Genomic DNA, 21,632 nt, shown 5'->3' on the forward strand with positions numbered 1-21,632 from the left:
CCCATGACTGTCCCCAATTGAGCTCAGAAGCTCAATGTCTATCATGACCTCTCTTTTAGAATGTCCAAGAGCAAGCAAACTATTCCTCCAGGAGAGGGCGCCAACAGACTACTAAAGAGATCATCATTACTCAAAGAAAACCCCAAAAACCAATGCATGATAGGAATAAACAGGTAACTTTCTTTGGAGTGGAAGCGGAGAGATCGCACCAGATGCCAATTCTAGATCTTATCACACCTGTGGTCACTGCAGCAGCAGGTGAATCCACTTTGTCCAAAAGGGATCTATTCCATTCAATTGCAAATGATCTAGATAAGACAGAGAACTGCAGCACGGGGACATAGCCGAGTTGGTCAGGTTGAGTGGTGATGAGTTTGCTATTTGGATGAATAAAGAAAGTCAAAAGTGTGAAAGATAAAAAACAAAAGGAGGAAGTGTGAAAAGTGAATGGGCCAAATTGAGGTGCATATGAAGACGTATGCTTTCTTCCAATTCATTAAATCGGGCTAATATGAATCAGGTGAATTGAGTTCTGCTTTTGGAAACTGGGTTAAGAAGGGGTGCACCGTTCCTGGAGGTACTGCAATACCAGGTCAATGCGTGGAGTGGACAGAGCAAGCTCTTTTTCCATCTCCCTGTTCTAAAAATCCATTTAATATATGGTCCCCAGATAGGGGACGTATCAGATATTAAACTGATAAGAACAGATACTACACTTGATCTTAGCCAAAAGGCCGAGAAGCGATAACCAGAATTGGTTTGGGCCTCGAGTGGCACCCTGGCCTATGCCGGACACATCTTAGGGAGAGAGAGCGAGAGGGAGACAAACCCACGCCTACACAAGACATTTTGTCACCCAAGCCAACCCTTGAAAAGGCTGCTTTGCAGAGCAAAAACAAGAAGAATGGTGCGTTTTGCAGCCGCCGCCCACTGCAATGAATCTGAATAACTCCTCCTTTAGGGCGCAAGCAACTCCCCTCCCCCTTGCAGTCTTTCCAATTCACGATACAAAAAGACGGACAGGACAGGTTGCCTGACTTTCCGTCACTGCCACCCTTTGCCATCCTTACCCGTAGAAAGCCCTTTCATCATCCCCAAACCCTAATCTTTTCCCTTTCCTTCCCAGCCCCCAAACCCTGCCCTCTGTACCTTTCTCACCACCCGCTTCCCTTCTCCTGTCATCCCCCTACCACCCGGGAAAAAAAGAGATTGCCCCCTCCTTCCACTAGCCCACCCTCCCACCCAAAGAACAACTTCTTCTGCGCAGCTTGTTTTCTAGGCAGCAGCGCTATTGTGATGTCATCGGGGGGCATTGTGACAAGCCGCCAGTGTTCCGTCTCTTCATGTTGTGCACAGTTCAAACGGAAAATACATCAACAGGCAGACTACAGAAAAGCTTACTATCAAAGGTTAGAGGGGGGCTTTCTCAGAGGGCTTTTTACAGTTTTTCTATTCCCAATTAGCCGTTTAAGTGTACTTATTGAAAGTAGTAATTCTTTCATAGGCCGCCCTTTCTTAGTATTTGACGTTCCTTATATTGCGGTATGAGGCTTCGCAGTAGGTTGCAAACATTCATCACCCATGACTGTCCCCAATTGAGCTCAGAAGCTCAATGTCTATCATGACCTCTCTTTTAGAATGTCCAAGAGCAAGCAAACTATTCCTCCAGGAGAGGGCGCCAACAGACTACTAAAGAGATCATCATTACTCAAAGAAAACCCCAAAAACCAATGCATGATAGGAATAAACAGGTAACTTTCTTTGGAGTGGAAGCGGAGAGATCGCACCAGATGCCAATTCTAGATCTTATCACACCTGTGGTCACTGCAGCAGCAGGTGAATCCACTTTGTCCAAAAGGGATCTATTCCATTCAATTGCAAATGATCTAGATAAGACAGAGAACTGCAGCACGGGGACATAGCCGAGTTGGTCAGGTTGAGTGGTGATGAGTTTGCTATTTGGATGAATAAAGAAAGTCAAAAGTGTGAAAGATAAAAAACAAAAGGAGGAAGTGTGAAAAGTGAATGGGCCAAATTGAGGTGCATATGAAGACGTATGCTTTCTTCCAATTCATTAAATCGGGCTAATATGAATCAGGTGAATTGAGTTCTGCTTTTGGAAACTGGGTTAAGAAGGGGTGCACCGTTCCTGGAGGTACTGCAATACCAGGTCAATGCGTGGAGTGGACAGAGCAAGCTCTTTTTCCATCTCCCTGTTCTAAAAATCCATTTAATATATGGTCCCCAGATAGGGGACGTATCAGATATTAAACTGATAAGAACAGATACTACACTTGATCTTAGCCAAAAGGCCGAGAAGCGATAACCAGAATTGGTTTGGGCCTCGAGTGGCACCCTGGCCTATGCCGGACACATCTTAGGGAGAGAGAGCGAGAGGGAGACAAACCCACGCCTACACAAGACATTTTGTCACCCAAGCCAACCCTTGAAAAGGCTGCTTTGCAGAGCAAAAACAAGAAGAATGGTGCGTTTTGCAGCCGCCGCCCACTGCAATGAATCTGAATAACTCCTCCTTTAGGGCGCAAGCAACTCCCCTCCCCCTTGCAGTCTTTCCAATTCACGATACAAAAAGACGGACAGGACAGGTTGCCTGACTTTCCGTCACTGCCACCCTTTGCCATCCTTACCCGTAGAAAGCCCTTTCATCATCCCCAAACCCTAATCTTTTCCCTTTCCTTCCCAGCCCCCAAACCCTGCCCTCTGTACCTTTCTCACCACCCGCTTCCCTTCTCCTGTCATCCCCCTACCACCCGGGAAAAAAAGAGATTGCCCCCTCCTTCCACTAGCCCACCCTCCCACCCAAAGAACAACTTCTTCTGCGCAGCTTGTTTTCTAGGCAGCAGCGCTATTGTGATGTCATCGGGGGGCATTGTGACAAGCCGCCAGTGTTCCGTCTCTTCATGTTGTGCACAGTTCAAACGGAAAATACATCAACAGGCAGACTACAGAAAAGCTTACTATCAAAGGTTAGAGGGGGGCTTTCTCAGAGGGCTTTTTACAGTTTTTCTATTCCCAATTAGCCGTTTAAGTGTACTTATTGAAAGTAGTAATTCTTTCATAGGCCGCCCTTTCTTAGTATTTGACGTTCCTTATATTGCGGTATGAGGCTTCGCAGTAGGTTGCAAACATTCATCACCCATGACTGTCCCCAATTGAGCTCAGAAGCTCAATGTCTATCATGACCTCTCTTTTAGAATGTCCAAGAGCAAGCAAACTATTCCTCCAGGAGAGGGCGCCAACAGACTACTAAAGAGATCATCATTACTCAAAGAAAACCCCAAAAACCAATGCATGATAGGAATAAACAGGTAACTTTCTTTGGAGTGGAAGCGGAGAGATCGCACCAGATGCCAATTCTAGATCTTATCACACCTGTGGTCACTGCAGCAGCAGGTGAATCCACTTTGTCCAAAAGGGATCTATTCCATTCAATTGCAAATGATCTAGATAAGACAGAGAACTGCAGCACGGGGACATAGCCGAGTTGGTCAGGTTGAGTGGTGATGAGTTTGCTATTTGGATGAATAAAGAAAGTCAAAAGTGTGAAAGATAAAAAACAAAAGGAGGAAGTGTGAAAAGTGAATGGGCCAAATTGAGGTGCATATGAAGACGTATGCTTTCTTCCAATTCATTAAATCGGGCTAATATGAATCAGGTGAATTGAGTTCTGCTTTTGGAAACTGGGTTAAGAAGGGGTGCACCGTTCCTGGAGGTACTGCAATACCAGGTCAATGCGTGGAGTGGACAGAGCAAGCTCTTTTTCCATCTCCCTGTTCTAAAAATCCATTTAATATATGGTCCCCAGATAGGGGACGTATCAGATATTAAACTGATAAGAACAGATACTACACTTGATCTTAGCCAAAAGGCCGAGAAGCGATAACCAGAATTGGTTTGGGCCTCGAGTGGCACCCTGGCCTATGCCGGACACATCTTAGGGAGAGAGAGCGAGAGGGAGACAAACCCACGCCTACACAAGACATTTTGTCACCCAAGCCAACCCTTGAAAAGGCTGCTTTGCAGAGCAAAAACAAGAAGAATGGTGCGTTTTGCAGCCGCCGCCCACTGCAATGAATCTGAATAACTCCTCCTTTAGGGCGCAAGCAACTCCCCTCCCCCTTGCAGTCTTTCCAATTCACGATACAAAAAGACGGACAGGACAGGTTGCCTGACTTTCCGTCACTGCCACCCTTTGCCATCCTTACCCGTAGAAAGCCCTTTCATCATCCCCAAACCCTAATCTTTTCCCTTTCCTTCCCAGCCCCCAAACCCTGCCCTCTGTACCTTTCTCACCACCCGCTTCCCTTCTCCTGTCATCCCCCTACCACCCGGGAAAAAAAGAGATTGCCCCCTCCTTCCACTAGCCCACCCTCCCACCCAAAGAACAACTTCTTCTGCGCAGCTTGTTTTCTAGGCAGCAGCGCTATTGTGATGTCATCGGGGGGCATTGTGACAAGCCGCCAGTGTTCCGTCTCTTCATGTTGTGCACAGTTCAAACGGAAAATACATCAACAGGCAGACTACAGAAAAGCTTACTATCAAAGGTTAGAGGGGGGCTTTCTCAGAGGGCTTTTTACAGTTTTTCTATTCCCAATTAGCCGTTTAAGTGTACTTATTGAAAGTAGTAATTCTTTCATAGGCCGCCCTTTCTTAGTATTTGACGTTCCTTATATTGCGGTATGAGGCTTCGCAGTAGGTTGCAAACATTCATCACCCATGACTGTCCCCAATTGAGCTCAGAAGCTCAATGTCTATCATGACCTCTCTTTTAGAATGTCCAAGAGCAAGCAAACTATTCCTCCAGGAGAGGGCGCCAACAGACTACTAAAGAGATCATCATTACTCAAAGAAAACCCCAAAAACCAATGCATGATAGGAATAAACAGGTAACTTTCTTTGGAGTGGAAGCGGAGAGATCGCACCAGATGCCAATTCTAGATCTTATCACACCTGTGGTCACTGCAGCAGCAGGTGAATCCACTTTGTCCAAAAGGGATCTATTCCATTCAATTGCAAATGATCTAGATAAGACAGAGAACTGCAGCACGGGGACATAGCCGAGTTGGTCAGGTTGAGTGGTGATGAGTTTGCTATTTGGATGAATAAAGAAAGTCAAAAGTGTGAAAGATAAAAAACAAAAGGAGGAAGTGTGAAAAGTGAATGGGCCAAATTGAGGTGCATATGAAGACGTATGCTTTCTTCCAATTCATTAAATCGGGCTAATATGAATCAGGTGAATTGAGTTCTGCTTTTGGAAACTGGGTTAAGAAGGGGTGCACCGTTCCTGGAGGTACTGCAATACCAGGTCAATGCGTGGAGTGGACAGAGCAAGCTCTTTTTCCATCTCCCTGTTCTAAAAATCCATTTAATATATGGTCCCCAGATAGGGGACGTATCAGATATTAAACTGATAAGAACAGATACTACACTTGATCTTAGCCAAAAGGCCGAGAAGCGATAACCAGAATTGGTTTGGGCCTCGAGTGGCACCCTGGCCTATGCCGGACACATCTTAGGGAGAGAGAGCGAGAGGGAGACAAACCCACGCCTACACAAGACATTTTGTCACCCAAGCCAACCCTTGAAAAGGCTGCTTTGCAGAGCAAAAACAAGAAGAATGGTGCGTTTTGCAGCCGCCGCCCACTGCAATGAATCTGAATAACTCCTCCTTTAGGGCGCAAGCAACTCCCCTCCCCCTTGCAGTCTTTCCAATTCACGATACAAAAAGACGGACAGGACAGGTTGCCTGACTTTCCGTCACTGCCACCCTTTGCCATCCTTACCCGTAGAAAGCCCTTTCATCATCCCCAAACCCTAATCTTTTCCCTTTCCTTCCCAGCCCCCAAACCCTGCCCTCTGTACCTTTCTCACCACCCGCTTCCCTTCTCCTGTCATCCCCCTACCACCCGGGAAAAAAAGAGATTGCCCCCTCCTTCCACTAGCCCACCCTCCCACCCAAAGAACAACTTCTTCTGCGCAGCTTGTTTTCTAGGCAGCAGCGCTATTGTGATGTCATCGGGGGGCATTGTGACAAGCCGCCAGTGTTCCGTCTCTTCATGTTGTGCACAGTTCAAACGGAAAATACATCAACAGGCAGACTACAGAAAAGCTTACTATCAAAGGTTAGAGGGGGGCTTTCTCAGAGGGCTTTTTACAGTTTTTCTATTCCCAATTAGCCGTTTAAGTGTACTTATTGAAAGTAGTAATTCTTTCATAGGCCGCCCTTTCTTAGTATTTGACGTTCCTTATATTGCGGTATGAGGCTTCGCAGTAGGTTGCAAACATTCATCACCCATGACTGTCCCCAATTGAGCTCAGAAGCTCAATGTCTATCATGACCTCTCTTTTAGAATGTCCAAGAGCAAGCAAACTATTCCTCCAGGAGAGGGCGCCAACAGACTACTAAAGAGATCATCATTACTCAAAGAAAACCCCAAAAACCAATGCATGATAGGAATAAACAGGTAACTTTCTTTGGAGTGGAAGCGGAGAGATCGCACCAGATGCCAATTCTAGATCTTATCACACCTGTGGTCACTGCAGCAGCAGGTGAATCCACTTTGTCCAAAAGGGATCTATTCCATTCAATTGCAAATGATCTAGATAAGACAGAGAACTGCAGCACGGGGACATAGCCGAGTTGGTCAGGTTGAGTGGTGATGAGTTTGCTATTTGGATGAATAAAGAAAGTCAAAAGTGTGAAAGATAAAAAACAAAAGGAGGAAGTGTGAAAAGTGAATGGGCCAAATTGAGGTGCATATGAAGACGTATGCTTTCTTCCAATTCATTAAATCGGGCTAATATGAATCAGGTGAATTGAGTTCTGCTTTTGGAAACTGGGTTAAGAAGGGGTGCACCGTTCCTGGAGGTACTGCAATACCAGGTCAATGCGTGGAGTGGACAGAGCAAGCTCTTTTTCCATCTCCCTGTTCTAAAAATCCATTTAATATATGGTCCCCAGATAGGGGACGTATCAGATATTAAACTGATAAGAACAGATACTACACTTGATCTTAGCCAAAAGGCCGAGAAGCGATAACCAGAATTGGTTTGGGCCTCGAGTGGCACCCTGGCCTATGCCGGACACATCTTAGGGAGAGAGAGCGAGAGGGAGACAAACCCACGCCTACACAAGACATTTTGTCACCCAAGCCAACCCTTGAAAAGGCTGCTTTGCAGAGCAAAAACAAGAAGAATGGTGCGTTTTGCAGCCGCCGCCCACTGCAATGAATCTGAATAACTCCTCCTTTAGGGCGCAAGCAACTCCCCTCCCCCTTGCAGTCTTTCCAATTCACGATACAAAAAGACGGACAGGACAGGTTGCCTGACTTTCCGTCACTGCCACCCTTTGCCATCCTTACCCGTAGAAAGCCCTTTCATCATCCCCAAACCCTAATCTTTTCCCTTTCCTTCCCAGCCCCCAAACCCTGCCCTCTGTACCTTTCTCACCACCCGCTTCCCTTCTCCTGTCATCCCCCTACCACCCGGGAAAAAAAGAGATTGCCCCCTCCTTCCACTAGCCCACCCTCCCACCCAAAGAACAACTTCTTCTGCGCAGCTTGTTTTCTAGGCAGCAGCGCTATTGTGATGTCATCGGGGGGCATTGTGACAAGCCGCCAGTGTTCCGTCTCTTCATGTTGTGCACAGTTCAAACGGAAAATACATCAACAGGCAGACTACAGAAAAGCTTACTATCAAAGGTTAGAGGGGGGCTTTCTCAGAGGGCTTTTTACAGTTTTTCTATTCCCAATTAGCCGTTTAAGTGTACTTATTGAAAGTAGTAATTCTTTCATAGGCCGCCCTTTCTTAGTATTTGACGTTCCTTATATTGCGGTATGAGGCTTCGCAGTAGGTTGCAAACATTCATCACCCATGACTGTCCCCAATTGAGCTCAGAAGCTCAATGTCTATCATGACCTCTCTTTTAGAATGTCCAAGAGCAAGCAAACTATTCCTCCAGGAGAGGGCGCCAACAGACTACTAAAGAGATCATCATTACTCAAAAAAAACCCCAAAAACCAATGCATGATAGGAATAAACAGGTAACTTTCTTTGGAGTGGAAGCGGAGAGATCGCACCAGATGCCAATTCTAGATCTTATCACACCTGTGGTCACTGCAGCAGCAGGTGAATCCACTTTGTCCAAAAGGGATCTATTCCATTCAATTGCAAATGATCTAGATAAGACAGAGAACTGCAGCACGGGGACATAGCCGAGTTGGTCAGGTTGAGTGGTGATGAGTTTGCTATTTGGATGAATAAAGAAAGTCAAAAGTGTGAAAGATAAAAAACAAAAGGAGGAAGTGTGAAAAGTGAATGGGCCAAATTGAGGTGCATATGAAGACGTATGCTTTCTTCCAATTCATTAAATCGGGCTAATATGAATCAGGTGAATTGAGTTCTGCTTTTGGAAACTGGGTTAAGAAGGGGTGCACCGTTCCTGGAGGTACTGCAATACCAGGTCAATGCGTGGAGTGGACAGAGCAAGCTCTTTTTCCATCTCCCTGTTCTAAAAATCCATTTAATATATGGTCCCCAGATAGGGGACGTATCAGATATTAAACTGATAAGAACAGATACTACACTTGATCTTAGCCAAAAGGCCGAGAAGCGATAACCAGAATTGGTTTGGGCCTCGAGTGGCACCCTGGCCTATGCCGGACACATCTTAGGGAGAGAGAGCGAGAGGGAGACAAACCCACGCCTACACAAGACATTTTGTCACCCAAGCCAACCCTTGAAAAGGCTGCTTTGCAGAGCAAAAACAAGAAGAATGGTGCGTTTTGCAGCCGCCGCCCACTGCAATGAATCTGAATAACTCCTCCTTTAGGACGCAAGCAACTCCCCTCCCCCTTGCAGTCTTTCCAATTCACGATACAAAAAGACGGACAGGACAGGTTGCCTGACTTTCCGTCACTGCCACCCTTTGCCATCCTTACCCGTAGAAAGCCCTTTCATCATCCCCAAACCCTAATCTTTTCCCTTTCCTTCCCAGCCCCCAAACCCTGCCCTCTGTACCTTTCTCACCACCCGCTTCCCTTCTCCTGTCATCCCCCTACCACCCGGGAAAAAAAGAGATTGCCCCCTCCTTCCACTAGCCCACCCTCCCACCCAAAGAACAACTTCTTCTGCGCAGCTTGTTTTCTAGGCAGCAGCGCTATTGTGATGTCATCGGGGGGCATTGTGACAAGCCGCCAGTGTTCCGTCTCTTCATGTTGTGCACAGTTCAAACGGAAAATACATCAACAGGCAGACTACAGAAAAGCTTACTATCAAAGGTTAGAGGGGGGCTTTCTCAGAGGGCTTTTTACAGTTTTTCTATTCCCAATTAGCCGTTTAAGTGTACTTATTGAAAGTAGTAATTCTTTCATAGGCCGCCCTTTCTTAGTATTTGACGTTCCTTATATTGCGGTATGAGGCTTCGCAGTAGGTTGCAAACATTCATCACCCATGACTGTCCCCAATTGAGCTCAGAAGCTCAATGTCTATCATGACCTCTCTTTTAGAATGTCCAAGAGCAAGCAAACTATTCCTCCAGGAGAGGGCGCCAACAGACTACTAAAGAGATCATCATTACTCAAAGAAAACCCCAAAAACCAATGCATGATAGGAATAAACAGGTAACTTTCTTTGGAGTGGAAGCGGAGAGATCGCACCAGATGCCAATTCTAGATCTTATCACACCTGTGGTCACTGCAGCAGCAGGTGAATCCACTTTGTCCAAAAGGGATCTATTCCATTCAATTGCAAATGATCTAGATAAGACAGAGAACTGCAGCACGGGGACATAGCCGAGTTGGTCAGGTTGAGTGGTGATGAGTTTGCTATTTGGATGAATAAAGAAAGTCAAAAGTGTGAAAGATAAAAAACAAAAGGAGGAAGTGTGAAAAGTGAATGGGCCAAATTGAGGTGCATATGAAGACGTATGCTTTCTTCCAATTCATTAAATCGGGCTAATATGAATCAGGTGAATTGAGTTCTGCTTTTGGAAACTGGGTTAAGAAGGGGTGCACCGTTCCTGGAGGTACTGCAATACCAGGTCAATGCGTGGAGTGGACAGAGCAAGCTCTTTTTCCATCTCCCTGTTCTAAAAATCCATTTAATATATGGTCCCCAGATAGGGGACGTATCAGATATTAAACTGATAAGAACAGATACTACACTTGATCTTAGCCAAAAGGCCGAGAAGCGATAACCAGAATTGGTTTGGGCCTCGAGTGGCACCCTGGCCTATGCCGGACACATCTTAGGGAGAGAGAGCGAGAGGGAGACAAACCCACGCCTACACAAGACATTTTGTCACCCAAGCCAACCCTTGAAAAGGCTGCTTTGCAGAGCAAAAACAAGAAGAATGGTGCGTTTTGCAGCCGCCGCCCACTGCAATGAATCTGAATAACTCCTCCTTTAGGGCGCAAGCAACTCCCCTCCCCCTTGCAGTCTTTCCAATTCACGATACAAAAAGACGGACAGGACAGGTTGCCTGACTTTCCGTCACTGCCACCCTTTGCCATCCTTACCCGTAGAAAGCCCTTTCATCATCCCCAAACCCTAATCTTTTCCCTTTCCTTCCCAGCCCCCAAACCCTGCCCTCTGTACCTTTCTCACCACCCGCTTCCCTTCTCCTGTCATCCCCCTACCACCCGGGAAAAAAAGAGATTGCCCCCTCCTTCCACTAGCCCACCCTCCCACCCAAAGAACAACTTCTTCTGCGCAGCTTGTTTTCTAGGCAGCAGCGCTATTGTGATGTCATCGGGGGGCATTGTGACAAGCCGCCAGTGTTCCGTCTCTTCATGTTGTGCACAGTTCAAACGGAAAATACATCAACAGGCAGACTACAGAAAAGCTTACTATCAAAGGTTAGAGGGGGGCTTTCTCAGAGGGCTTTTTACAGTTTTTCTATTCCCAATTAGCCGTTTAAGTGTACTTATTGAAAGTAGTAATTCTTTCATAGGCCGCCCTTTCTTAGTATTTGACGTTCCTTATATTGCGGTATGAGGCTTCGCAGTAGGTTGCAAACATTCATCACCCATGACTGTCCCCAATTGAGCTCAGAAGCTCAATGTCTATCATGACCTCTCTTTTAGAATGTCCAAGAGCAAGCAAACTATTCCTCCAGGAGAGGGCGCCAACAGACTACTAAAGAGATCATCATTACTCAAAGAAAACCCCAAAAACCAATGCATGATAGGAATAAACAGGTAACTTTCTTTGGAGTGGAAGCGGAGAGATCGCACCAGATGCCAATTCTAGATCTTATCACACCTGTGGTCACTGCAGCAGCAGGTGAATCCACTTTGTCCAAAAGGGATCTATTCCATTCAATTGCAAATGATCTAGATAAGACAGAGAACTGCAGCACGGGGACATAGCCGAGTTGGTCAGGTTGAGTGGTGATGAGTTTGCTATTTGGATGAATAAAGAAAGTCAAAAGTGTGAAAGATAAAAAACAAAAGGAGGAAGTGTGAAAAGTGAATGGGCCAAATTGAGGTGCATATGAAGACGTATGCTTTCTTCCAATTCATTAAATCGGGCTAATATGAATCAGGTGAATTGAGTTCTGCTTTTGGAAACTGGGTTAAGAAGGGGTGCACCGTTCCTGGAGGTACTGCAATACCAGGTCAATGCGTGGAGTGGACAGAGCAAGCTCTTTTTCCATCTCCCTGTTCTAAAAATCCATTTAATATATGGTCCCCAGATAGGGGACGTATCAGATATTAAACTGATAAGAACAGATACTACACTTGATCTTAGCCAAAAGGCCGAGAAGCGATAACCAGAATTGGTTTGGGCCTCGAGTGGCACCCTGGCCTATGCCGGACACATCTTAGGGAGAGAGAGCGAGAGGGAGACAAACCCACGCCTACACAAGACATTTTGTCACCCAAGCCAACCCTTGAAAAGGCTGCTTTGCAGAGCAAAAACAAGAAGAATGGTGCGTTTTGCAGCCGCCGCCCACTGCAATGAATCTGAATAACTCCTCCTTTAGGGCGCAAGCAACTCCCCTCCCCCTTGCAGTCTTTCCAATTCACGATACAAAAAGACGGACAGGACAGGTTGCCTGACTTTCCGTCACTGCCACCCTTTGCCATCCTTACCCGTAGAAAGCCCTTTCATCATCCCCAAACCCTAATCTTTTCCCTTTCCTTCCCAGCCCCCAAACCCTGCCCTCTGTACCTTTCTCACCACCCGCTTCCCTTCTCCTGTCATCCCCCTACCACCCGGGAAAAAAAGAGATTGCCCCCTCCTTCCACTAGCCCACCCTCCCACCCAAAGAACAACTTCTTCTGCGCAGCTTGTTTTCTAGGCAGCAGCGCTATTGTGATGTCATCGGGGGGCATTGTGACAAGCCGCCAGTGTTCCGTCTCTTCATGTTGTGCACAGTTCAAACGGAAAATACATCAACAGGCAGACTACAGAAAAGCTTACTATCAAAGGTTAGAGGGGGGCTTTCTCAGAGGGCTTTTTACAGTTTTTCTATTCCCAATTAGCCGTTTAAGTGTACTTATTGAAAGTAGTAATTCTTTCATAGGCCGCCCTTTCTTAGTATTTGACGTTCCTTATATTGCGGTATGAGGCTTCGCAGTAGGTTGCAAACATTCATCACCCATGACTGTCCCCAATTGAGCTCAGAAGCTCAATGTCTATCATGACCTCTCTTTTAGAATGTCCAAGAGCAAGCAAACTATTCCTCCAGGAGAGGGCGCCAACAGACTACTAAAGAGATCATCATTACTCAAAGAAAACCCCAAAAACCAATGCATGATAGGAATAAACAGGTAACTTTCTTTGGAGTGGAAGCGGAGAGATCGCAACAGATGCCAATTCTAGATCTTATCACACCTGTGGTCACTGCAGCAGCAGGTGAATCCACTTTGTCCAAAAGGGATCTATTCCATTCAATTGCAAATGATCTAGATAAGACAGAGAACTGCAGCACGGGGACATAGCCGAGTTGGTCAGGTTGAGTGGTGATGAGTTTGCTATTTGGATGAATAAAGAAAGTCAAAAGTGTGAAAGATAAAAAACAAAAGGAGGAAGTGTGAAAAGTGAATGGGCCAAATTGAGGTGCATATGAAGACGTATGCTTTCTTCCAATTCATTAAATCGGGCTAATATGAATCAGGTGAATTGAGTTCTGCTTTTGGAAACTGGGTTAAGAAGGGGTGCACCGTTCCTGGAGGTACTGCAATACCAGGTCAATGCGTGGAGTGGACAGAGCAAGCTCTTTTTCCATCTCCCTGTTCTAAAAATCCATTTAATATATGGTCCCCAGATAGGGGACGTATCAGATATTAAACTGATAAGAACAGATACTACACTTGATCTTAGCCAAAAGGCCGAGAAGCGATAACCAGAATTGGTTTGGGCCTCGAGTGGCACCCTGGCCTATGCCGGACACATCTTAGGGAGAGAGAGCGAGAGGGAGACAAACCCACGCCTACACAAGACATTTTGTCACCCAAGCCAACCCTTGAAAAGGCTGCTTTGCAGAGCAAAAACAAGAAGAATGGTGCGTTTTGCAGCCGCCGCCCACTGCAATGAATCTGAATAACTCCTCCTTTAGGGCGCAAGCAACTCCCCTCCCCCTTGCAGTCTTTCCAATTCACGATACAAAAAGACGGACAGGACAGGTTGCCTGACTTTCCGTCACTGCCACCCTTTGCCATCCTTACCCGTAGAAAGCCCTTTCATCATCCCCAAACCCTAATCTTTTCCCTTTCCTTCCCAGCCCCCAAACCCTGCCCTCTGTACCTTTCTCACCACCCGCTTCCCTTCTCCTGTCATCCCCCTACCACCCGGGAAAAAAAGAGATTGCCCCCTCCTTCCACTAGCCCACCCTCCCACCCAAAGAACAACTTCTTCTGCGCAGCTTGTTTTCTAGGCAGCAGCGCTATTGTGATGTCATCGGGGGGCATTGTGACAAGCCGCCAGTGTTCCGTCTCTTCATGTTGTGCACAGTTCAAACGGAAAATACATCAACAGGCAGACTACAGAAAAGCTTACTATCAAAGGTTAGAGGGGGGCTTTCTCAGAGGGCTTTTTACAGTTTTTCTATTCCCAATTAGCCGTTTAAGTGTACTTATTGAAAGTAGTAATTCTTTCATAGGCCGCCCTTTCTTAGTATTTGACGTTCCTTATATTGCGGTATGAGGCTTCGCAGTAGGTTGCAAACATTCATCACCCATGACTGTCCCCAATTGAGCTCAGAAGCTCAATGTCTATCATGACCTCTCTTTTAGAATGTCCAAGAGCAAGCAAACTATTCCTCCAGGAGAGGGCGCCAACAGACTACTAAAGAGATCATCATTACTCAAAGAAAACCCCAAAAACCAATGCATGATAGGAATAAACAGGTAACTTTCTTTGGAGTGGAAGCGGAGAGATCGCACCAGATGCCAATTCTAGATCTTATCACACCTGTGGTCACTGCAGCAGCAGGTGAATCCACTTTGTCCAAAAGGGATCTATTCCATTCAATTGCAAATGATCTAGATAAGACAGAGAACTGCAGCACGGGGACATAGCCGAGTTGGTCAGGTTGAGTGGTGATGAGTTTGCTATTTGGATGAATAAAGAAAGTCAAAAGTGTGAAAGATAAAAAACAAAAGGAGGAAGTGTGAAAAGTGAATGGGCCAAATTGAGGTGCATATGAAGACGTATGCTTTCTTCCAATTCATTAAATCGGGCTAATATGAATCAGGTGAATTGAGTTCTGCTTTTGGAAACTGGGTTAAGAAGGGGTGCACCGTTCCTGGAGGTACTGCAATACCAGGTCAATGCGTGGAGTGGACAGAGCAAGCTCTTTTTCCATCTCCCTGTTCTAAAAATCCATTTAATATATGGTCCCCAGATAGGGGACGTATCAGATATTAAACTGATAAGAACAGATACTACACTTGATCTTAGCCAAAAGGCCGAGAAGCGATAACCAGAATTGGTTTGGGCCTCGAGTGGCACCCTGGCCTATGCCGGACACATCTTAGGGAGAGAGAGCGAGAGGGAGACAAACCCACGCCTACACAAGACATTTTGTCACCCAAGCCAACCCTTGAAAAGGCTGCTTTGCAGAGCAAAAACAAGAAGAATGGTGCGTTTTGCAGCCGCCGCCCACTGCAATGAATCTGAATAACTCCTCCTTTAGGGCGCAAGCAACTCCCCTCCCCCTTGCAGTCTTTCCAATTCACGATACAAAAAGACGGACAGGACAGGTTGCCTGACTTTCCGTCACTGCCACCCTTTGCCATCCTTACCCGTAGAAAGCCCTTTCATCATCCCCAAACCCTAATCTTTTCCCTTTCCTTCCCAGCCCCCAAACCCTGCCCTCTGTACCTTTCTCACCACCCGCTTCCCTTCTCCTGTCATCCCCCTACCACCCGGGAAAAAAAGAGATTGCCCCCTCCTTCCACTAGCCCACCCTCCCACCCAAAGAACAACTTCTTCTGCGCAGCTTGTTTTCTAGGCAGCAGCGCTATTGTGATGTCATCGGGGGGCATTGTGACAAGCCGCCAGTGTTCCGTCTCTTCATGTTGTGCACAGTTCAAACGGAAAATACATCAACAGGCAGACTACAGAAAAGCTTACTATCAAAGGTTAGAGGGGGGCTTTCTCAGAGGGCTTTATACAGTTTTTCTATTCCCAATTAGCCGTTTAAGTGTACTTATTGAAAGTAGTAATTCTTTCATAGGCCGCCCTTTCTTAGTATTTGACGTTCCTTATATTGCGGTATGAGGCTTCGCAGTAGGTTGCAAACATTCATCACCCATGACTGTCCCCAATTGAGCTCAGAAGCTCAATGTCTATCATGACCTCTCTTTTAGAATGTCCAAGAGCAAGCAAACTATTCCTCCAGGAGAGGGCGCCAACAGACTACTAAAGAGATCATCATTACTCAAAGAAAACCCCAAAAACCAATGCATGATAGGAATAAACAGGTAACTTTCTTTGGAGTGGAAGCGGAGAGATCGCACCAGATGCCAATTCTAGATCTTATCACACCTGTGGTCACTGCAGCAGCAGGTGAATCCACTTTGTCCAAAAGGGATCTATTCCATTCAATTGCAAATGATCTAGATAAGACAGAGAACTGCAGCACGGGGACATAGCCGAGTTGGTCAGGTTGAGTGGTGATGAGTTTGCTATTTGGATGAATAAAGAAAGTCAAAAGTGTGAAAGATAAAAAACAAAAGGAGGAAGTGTGAAAAGTGAATGGGCCAAATTGAGGTGCATATGAAGACGTATGCTTTCTTCCAATTCATTAAATCGGGCTAATATGAATCAGGTGAATTGAGTTCTGCTTTTGGAAACTGGGTTAAGAAGGGGTGCACCGTTCCTGGAGGTACTGCAATACCAGGTCAATGCGTGGAGTGGACAGAGCAAGCTCTTTTTCCATCTCCCTGTTCTAAAAATCCATTTAATATATGGTCCCCAGATAGGGGACGTATCAGATATTAAACTGATAAGAACAGATACTACACTTGATCTTAGCCAAAAGGCCGAGAAGCGGTAACCAGAATTGGTTTGGGCCTCGAGTGGCACCCTGGCCTATGCCGGACACATCTTAGGGAGAGAGAGCGAGAGGGAGACAAACCCACGCCTACACAAGACATTTTGTCACCCAAGCCAACCCTTGAAAAGGCTGCTTTGCAGAGCAAAAACAAGAAGAATGGTGCGTTTTGCAGCCGCCGCCCACTGCAATGAATCTGAATAACTCCTCCTTTAGGGCGCAAGCAACTCCCCTCCCCCTTGCAGTCTTTCCAATTCACGATACAAAAAGACGGACAGGACAGGTTGCCTGACTTTCCGTCACTGCCACCCTTTGCCATCCTTACCCGTAGAAAGCCCTTTCATCATCCCCAAACCCTAATCTTTTCCCTTTCCTTCCCAGCCCCCAAACCCTGCCCTCTGTACCTTTCTCACCACCCGCTTCCCTTCTCCTGTCATCCCCCTACCACCCGGGAAAAAAAGAGATTGCCCCCTCCTTCCACTAGCCCACCCTCCCACCCAAAGAACAACTTCTTCTGCGCAGCTTGTTTTCTAGGCAGCAGCGCTATTGTGATGTCATCGGGGGGCATTGTGACAAGCCGCCAGTGTTCCGTCTCTTCATGTTGTGCACAGTTCAAACGGAAAATACATCAACAGGCAGACTACAGAAAAGCTTACTATCAAAGGTTAGAGGGGGGCTTTCTCAGAGGGCTTTTTACAGTTTTTCTATTCCCAATTAGCCGTTTAAGTGTACTTATTGAAAGTAGTAATTCTTTCATAGGCCGCCCTTTCTTAGTATTTGACGTTCCTTATATTGCGGTATGAGGCTTCGCAGTAGGTTGCAAACATTCATCACCCATGACTGTCCCCAATTGAGCTCAGAAGCTCAATGTCTATCATGACCTCTCTTTTAGAATGTCCAAGAGCAAGCAAACTATTCCTCCAGGAGAGGGCGCCAACAGACTACTAAAGAGATCATCATTACTCAAAGAAAACCCCAAAAACCAATGCATGATAGGAATAAACAGGTAACTTTCTTTGGAGTGGAAGCGGAGAGATCGCACCAGATGCCAATTCTAGATCTTATCACACCTGTGGTCACTGCAGCAGCAGGTGAATCCACTTTGTCCAAAAGGGATCTATTCCATTCAATTGCAAATGATCTAGATAAGACAGAGAACTGCAGCACGGGGACATAGCCGAGTTGGTCAGGTTGAGTGGTGATGAGTTTGCTATTTGGATGAATAAAGAAAGTCAAAAGTGTGAAAGATAAAAAACAAAAGGAGGAAGTGTGAAAAGTGAATGGGCCAAATTGAGGTGCATATGAAGACGTATGCTTTCTTCCAATTCATTAAATCGGGCTAATATGAATCAGGTGAATTGAGTTCTGCTTTTGGAAACTGGGTTAAGAAGGGGTGCACCGTTCCTGGAGGTACTGCAATACCAGGTCAATGCGTGGAGTGGACAGAGCAAGCTCTTTTTCCATCTCCCTGTTCTAAAAATCCATTTAATATATGGTCCCCAGATAGGGGACGTATCAGATATTAAACTGATAAGAACAGATACTACACTTGATCTTAGCCAAAAGGCCGAGAAGCGATAACCAGAATTGGTTTGGGCCTCGAGTGGCACCCTGGCCTATGCCGGACACATCTTAGGGAGAGAGAGCGAGAGGGAGACAAACCCACGCCTACACAAGACATTTTGTCACCCAAGCCAACCCTTGAAAAGGCTGCTTTGCAGAGCAAAAACAAGAAGAATGGTGCGTTTTGCAGCCGCCGCCCACTGCAATGAATCTGAATAACTCCTCCTTTAGGGCGCAAGCAACTCCCCTCCCCCTTGCAGTCTTTCCAATTCACGATACAAAAAGACGGACAGGACAGGTTGCCTGACTTTCCGTCACTGCCACCCTTTGCCATCCTTACCCGTAGAAAGCCCTTTCATCATCCCCAAACCCTAATCTTTTCCCTTTCCTTCCCAGCCCCCAAACCCTGCCCTCTGTACCTTTCTCACCACCCGCTTCCCTTCTCCTGTCATCCCCCTACCACCCGGGAAAAAAAGAGATTGCCCCCTCCTTCCACTAGCCCACCCTCCCACCCAAAGAACAACTTCTTCTGCGCAGCTTGTTTTCTAGGCAGCAGCGCTATTGTGATGTCATCGGGGGGCATTGTGACAAGCCGCCAGTGTTCCGTCTCTTCATGTTGTGCACAGTTCAAACGGAAAATACATCAACAGGCAGACTACAGAAAAGCTTACTATCAAAGGTTAGAGGGGGGCTTTCTCAGAGGGCTTTTTACAGTTTTTCTATTCCCAATTAGCCGTTTAAGTGTACTTATTGAAAGTAGTAATTCTTTCATAGGCCGCCCTTTCTTAGTATTTGACGTTCCTTATATTGCGGTATGAGGCTTCGCAGTAGGTTGCAAACATTCATCACCCATGACTGTCCCCAATTGAGCTCAGAAGCTCAATGTCTATCATGACCTCTCTTTTAGAATGTCCAAGAGCAAGCAAACTATTCCTCCAGGAGAGGGCGCCAACAGACTACTAAAGAGATCATCATTACTCAAAGAAAACCCCAAAAACCAATGCATGATAGGAATAAACAGGTAACTTTCTTTGGAGTGGAAGCGGAGAGATCGCACCAGATGCCAATTCTAGATCTTATCACACCTGTGGTCACTGCAGCAGCAGGTGAATCCACTTTGTCCAAAAGGGATCTATTCCATTCAATTGCAAATGATCTAGATAAGACAGAGAACTGCAGCACGGGGACATAGCCGAGTTGGTCAGGTTGAGTGGTGATGAGTTTGCTATTTGGATGAATAAAGAAAGTCAAAAGTGTGAAAGATAAAAAACAAAAGGAGGAAGTGTGAAAAGTGAATGGGCCAAATTGAGGTGCATATGAAGACGTATGCTTTCTTCCAATTCATTAAATCGGGCTAATATGAATCAGGTGAATTGAGTTCTGCTTTTGGAAACTGGGTTAAGAAGGGGTGCACCGTTCCTGGAGGTACTGCAATACCAGGTCAATGCGTGGAGTGGACAGAGCAAGCTCTTTTTCCATCTCCCTGTTCTAAAAATCCATTTAATATATGGTCCCCAGATAGGGGACGTATCAGATATTAAACTGATAAGAACAGATACTACACTTGATCTTAGCCAAAAGGCCGAGAAGCGATAACCAGAATTGGTTTGGGCCTCGAGTGGCACCCTGGCCTATGCCGGACACATCTTAGGGAGAGAGAGCGAGAGGGAGACAAACCCACGCCTACACAAGACATTTTGTCACCCAAGCCAACCCTTGAAAAGGCTGCTTTGCAGAGCAAAAACAAGAAGAATGGTGCGTTTTGCAGCCGCCGCCCACTGCAATGAATCTGAATAACTCCTCCTTTAGGGCGCAAGCAACTCCCCTCCCCCTTGCAGTCTTTCCAATTCACGATACAAAAAGACGGACAGGACAGGTTGCCTGACTTTCCGTCACTGCCACCCTTTGCCATCCTTACCCGTAGAAAGCCCTTTCATCATCCCCAAACCCTAATCTTTTCCCTTTCCTTCCCAGCCCCCAAACCCTGCCCTCTGTACCTTTCTCACCACCCGCTTCCCTTCTCCTGTCATCCCCCTACCACCCGGGAAAAAAAGAGATTGCCCCATCCTTCCACTAGCCCACCCTCCCACCCAAAGAACAACTTCTTCTGCGCAGCTTGTTTTCTAGGCAGCAGCGCTATTGTGATGTCATCGGGGGGCATTGTGACAAGCCGCCAGTGTTCCGTCTCTTCATGTTGTGCACAGTTCAAACGGAAAATACATCAACAGGCAGACTACAGAAAAGCTTACTATCAAAGGTTAGAGGGGGGCTTTCTCAGAGGGCTTTTTACAGTTTTTCTATTCCCAATTAGCCGTTTAAGTGTACTTATTGAAAGTAGTAATTCTTTCATAGGCCGCCCTTTCTTAGTATTTGACGTTCCTTATATTGCGGTATGAGGCTTCGCAGTAGGTTGCAAACATTCATCACCCATGACTGTCCCCAATTGAGCTCAGAAGCTCAATGTCTATCATGACCTCTCTTTTAGAATGTCCAAGAGCAAGCAAACTATTCCTCCAGGAGAGGGCGCCAACAGACTACTAAAGAGATCATCATTACTCAAAGAAAACCCCAAAAACCAATGCATGATAGGAATAAACAGGTAACTTTCTTTGGAGTGGAAGCGGAGAGATCGCACCAGATGCCAATTCTAGATCTTATCACACCTGTGGTCACTGCAGCAGCAGGTGAATCCACTTTGTCCAAAAGGGATCTATTCCATTCAATTGCAAATGATCTAGATAAGACAGAGAACTGCAGCACGGGGACATAGCCGAGTTGGTCAGGTTGAGTGGTGATGAGTTTGCTATTTGGATGAATAAAGAAAGTCAAAAGTGTGAAAGATAAAAAACAAAAGGAGGAAGTGTGAAAAGTGAATGGGCCAAATTGAGGTGCATATGAAGACGTATGCTTTCTTCCAATTCATTAAATCGGGCTAATATGAATCAGGTGAATTGAGTTCTGCTTTTGGAAACTGGGTTAAGAAGGGGTGCACCGTTCCTGGAGGTACTGCAATACCAGGTCAATGCGTGGAGTGGACAGAGCAAGCTCTTTTTCCATCTCCCTGTTCTAAAAATCCATTTAATATATGGTCCCCAGATAGGGGACGTATCAGATATTAAACTGATAAGAACAGATACTACACTTGATCTTAGCCAAAAGGCCGAGAAGCGATAACCAGAATTGGTTTGGGCCTCGAGTGGCACCCTGGCCTATGCCGGACACATCTTAGGGAGAGAGAGCGAGAGGGAGACAAACCCACGCCTACACAAGACATTTTGTCACCCAAGCCAACCCTTGAAAAGGCTGCTTTGCAGAGCAAAAACAAGAAGAATGGTGCGTTTTGCAGCCGCCGCCCACTGCAATGAATCTGAATAACTCCTCCTTTAGGGCGCAAGCAACTCCCCTCCCCCTTGCAGTCTTTCCAATTCACGATACAAAAAGACGGACAGGACAGGTTGCCTGACTTTCCGTCACTGCCACCCTTTGCCATCCTTACCCGTAGAAAGCCCTTTCATCATCCCCAAACCCTAATCTTTTCCCTTTC

The 21,632-nt window shown here is 46.2% G+C and overlaps 14 non-coding genes across 14 annotated transcripts; all 14 read right to left on the bottom strand.

Moving 5' to 3' along the window:
* Positions 1–555: 555 nt before the first annotated feature.
* Positions 556–746, bottom strand: LOC142254004 (U2 spliceosomal RNA). The gene has a single exon (XR_012727029.1). It is a non-coding gene; the product is annotated as a U2 spliceosomal RNA (small nuclear RNA).
* Positions 747–2,133: 1,387 nt separating this feature from the next.
* On the bottom strand, positions 2,134–2,324 carry LOC142254005 (U2 spliceosomal RNA). Its single transcript, XR_012727030.1, has one exon. It is a non-coding gene; the product is annotated as a U2 spliceosomal RNA (small nuclear RNA).
* A 1,387-nt stretch (positions 2,325–3,711) lies between these two features.
* Positions 3,712–3,902, bottom strand: LOC142254006 (U2 spliceosomal RNA). The gene has a single exon (XR_012727031.1). It is a non-coding gene; the product is annotated as a U2 spliceosomal RNA (small nuclear RNA).
* Positions 3,903–5,289: 1,387 nt separating this feature from the next.
* Positions 5,290–5,480, bottom strand: LOC142254008 (U2 spliceosomal RNA). Its single transcript, XR_012727033.1, has one exon. It is a non-coding gene; the product is annotated as a U2 spliceosomal RNA (small nuclear RNA).
* A 1,387-nt stretch (positions 5,481–6,867) lies between these two features.
* LOC142254009 (U2 spliceosomal RNA) lies at positions 6,868–7,058 on the bottom strand. The gene has a single exon (XR_012727034.1). It is a non-coding gene; the product is annotated as a U2 spliceosomal RNA (small nuclear RNA).
* A 1,387-nt stretch (positions 7,059–8,445) lies between these two features.
* Positions 8,446–8,636, bottom strand: LOC142254010 (U2 spliceosomal RNA). Its single transcript, XR_012727035.1, has one exon. It is a non-coding gene; the product is annotated as a U2 spliceosomal RNA (small nuclear RNA).
* A 1,387-nt stretch (positions 8,637–10,023) lies between these two features.
* On the bottom strand, positions 10,024–10,214 carry LOC142254011 (U2 spliceosomal RNA). The gene has a single exon (XR_012727036.1). It is a non-coding gene; the product is annotated as a U2 spliceosomal RNA (small nuclear RNA).
* Positions 10,215–11,601: 1,387 nt separating this feature from the next.
* Positions 11,602–11,792, bottom strand: LOC142254012 (U2 spliceosomal RNA). The gene has a single exon (XR_012727037.1). It is a non-coding gene; the product is annotated as a U2 spliceosomal RNA (small nuclear RNA).
* A 1,387-nt stretch (positions 11,793–13,179) lies between these two features.
* On the bottom strand, positions 13,180–13,370 carry LOC142254013 (U2 spliceosomal RNA). Its single transcript, XR_012727038.1, has one exon. It is a non-coding gene; the product is annotated as a U2 spliceosomal RNA (small nuclear RNA).
* Positions 13,371–14,757: 1,387 nt separating this feature from the next.
* Positions 14,758–14,948, bottom strand: LOC142254014 (U2 spliceosomal RNA). The gene has a single exon (XR_012727039.1). It is a non-coding gene; the product is annotated as a U2 spliceosomal RNA (small nuclear RNA).
* Positions 14,949–16,335: 1,387 nt separating this feature from the next.
* Positions 16,336–16,526, bottom strand: LOC142252843 (U2 spliceosomal RNA). Its single transcript, XR_012726209.1, has one exon. It is a non-coding gene; the product is annotated as a U2 spliceosomal RNA (small nuclear RNA).
* Positions 16,527–17,913: 1,387 nt separating this feature from the next.
* On the bottom strand, positions 17,914–18,104 carry LOC142254015 (U2 spliceosomal RNA). Its single transcript, XR_012727040.1, has one exon. It is a non-coding gene; the product is annotated as a U2 spliceosomal RNA (small nuclear RNA).
* Positions 18,105–19,491: 1,387 nt separating this feature from the next.
* LOC142254016 (U2 spliceosomal RNA) lies at positions 19,492–19,682 on the bottom strand. The gene has a single exon (XR_012727041.1). It is a non-coding gene; the product is annotated as a U2 spliceosomal RNA (small nuclear RNA).
* Positions 19,683–21,069: 1,387 nt separating this feature from the next.
* LOC142254018 (U2 spliceosomal RNA) lies at positions 21,070–21,260 on the bottom strand. The gene has a single exon (XR_012727042.1). It is a non-coding gene; the product is annotated as a U2 spliceosomal RNA (small nuclear RNA).
* Positions 21,261–21,632: the final 372 nt, after the last annotated feature.

This window comes from Anomaloglossus baeobatrachus, chromosome 9 (assembly GCF_048569485.1).
Source record: "Anomaloglossus baeobatrachus isolate aAnoBae1 chromosome 9, aAnoBae1.hap1, whole genome shotgun sequence".
Classification (NCBI taxonomy): Eukaryota; Metazoa; Chordata; class Amphibia; order Anura; family Aromobatidae; genus Anomaloglossus; species Anomaloglossus baeobatrachus.